The sequence below is a fragment of the Nematolebias whitei genome, chromosome 1, assembly GCF_014905685.2.
Source record: "Nematolebias whitei isolate Nwh7 chromosome 1, NemWhi1, whole genome shotgun sequence".
Taxonomy (NCBI): Eukaryota; Metazoa; Chordata; class Actinopteri; order Cyprinodontiformes; family Rivulidae; genus Nematolebias; species Nematolebias whitei.
Window position 1 is genome coordinate 71,466,997 of NC_056498.1, and position 2,311 is coordinate 71,469,307.

The window sequence follows — 2,311 nt, forward strand, 5'->3', positions numbered from 1 at the left end:
TTCTCTCCGTGCATGCGTGGGTTTTCTCCGGGTACTCCGGTTTCCTCTTACAGACCAAAAACATGCATGTTAGGCTAATTGGTAACTCTAAATTGTCCCTAGGTGTGAGTGGGATAGTGAATGGTTGTTTGTCTCGTTTGTCTCTATGTGGCCCTGTGATGGACTTGCGACCTGTCCAGGGTGTACCCTGCCCCTCGCACAGTGATTGCTGGACATGGGCACCAGCGACCCCCGTGACCCAAAATGGAATAAGCGGGTAAAGATAATGGATGGATGGATGGATGAATGGTTATGTACCACAGCGCTTTAAGGTTGCTGTAATTAAACTTTTAATTAAAAAGACTGACCTCGATTCAGAAATTCAGTCCAATTATAAACCTATATCTAACCTAACTTTCATTAAAAAAAATTCTTGAGAAAATAGTTGCAGGTCAGTTGCGTGAACATCTACAAAGAAATAATCTGTTTGAAGAGTTTCAGTCAGGGTTTAGAGCTCATCATAGCACAGAAACAGCACTAGTAAAAGTCACTAATGATATTCTCATGGCCTCAGACAATGGACTTGTGTCTACACTGGTCCTGTTAGACCTCAGTGCTGCATTTGATACAGTTGATCACAATATTTTACTACAAAGGCTTGAATACGATATTGAGATTACAGGAACAGCTCTAAAATGGTTTAAATCGTTTCTATCTGACAGATTTCAGTTTGCAAATGTAAACAATAAATCTTCTTCACACACCAAAGTTAGTCATGGAGTTCCTCAGGGCTCAGTGCTTGGGCTAATACTCTTTTCTTTATATATGCTTCCATTAGGTAAAATTATTAAACAGCATGGTGTAGTATGTCAGGACAGCTTTGCTGTGGACACACGGGCCACCATTTATGTTATTTAAAACATGTACGGGCCACTGAATGTAGCGAAGGTTTGGGGGACTGCTTAACTGTCGCTTCACTACTAAATAATTATTCTTAAAGCTAGTTTAAGCCCAAAGAATATTAATTACTTAAATACGACGGGTTCTTTATTTTTCGAGTTAAATTAATGCCATGTGACCGAGCTAACTGTGTTCATTGTTTAATCAGTGACATGAGACGTTATTTTTCTTTGACCCATCAGAATAAATGCGGTCATTTATTTAACAGAATCAAAATTTAACATCAAAACATTGTACATTTGATTTGTTGATCTGGTTCTGATTAATAAAACTTGGCACGCTTTACTAACAAGACAACAGAACATTTCTGAAGGCATCTAGATTGATTTACTGGTGAAAAGATTTACAAAAGGAGAGATTTAGAGGAAGATGGAGAAGTTTAAAGGGAGATGGATGAAGGAAGGTGTATGTTTGTTGACCAGAATTAGCACGCTTCTTTCAACACCAGCTCAAACCTCCGGTACACTTCAGGACGTGCAGAGACTTCGTTACCTTAGACGGGGAATACCTCCACTCCGGAACAGAAGTCCATTAGTACGATCATTTTACAGCGTCTCCGGTCAGGGTGGCAGGGCATCGTCAGAAGTCGTGTGGTTTACTCCGTTAAACAGACAAGCTTCCTTCGAAGTTGTAGGCGTTACGCCCAGGTGAGTTCACAGCGAGGCGCTGTGACTCCGTCAGAGATCCCACTCAGAAGTGGAATACTCCCAGAAGACTCCATCAAAGACCCAAGAAGACTCTGGTCAAAGACTGAAGAGTCGAGAAGCCTCAGATCAAACACTGAAGAGTCGAGAAGACTCCATGAAAAGACTGACTAGTTCCAGGAAGTGCTGACTTTTAAAGAGTCTTCACTTCTGGTCACTTAGTACTTCCTGATTGGTTGAAACAACTAACAGGGGGTGGTTCTACTGATGTCAGAGGGTTATTAAAAGTCAAGAGAGGGTGCAACAATGTTTAGGAACGTTTAGTACAGACAGAGAAATGTTATGGCGAAGTGAGACAAACGCAGATGCCAGTTGTTTCTTTTTATCGTCTGCTAGGTTTAAAAACAATACAGTTCGTTCTAATAACTTGTTTTCTGACTGTCTCTGACTTTCGACCGACATCACTGACTTCTCATTTAGACAGAAGATCAAAATGCATAATTACTTTGTAAATAGACATTTAACTTGATTTCTAATTTAAATGAGGTTTAAAAATCATTAATACTATTTCACAGTTGATTTAAAATGAGTGGTTCACTTCAACATTAGAAATGGTATGAACTAAACACGCAGCACGGTGGCGCAACTGGTAGAGCTGCTGCCTCTCAGCGAGCAGGTCCCTGGTTCAAACCCCGGTCCAGGGGCCTTTCTGGGTGGAGTTTGCATGT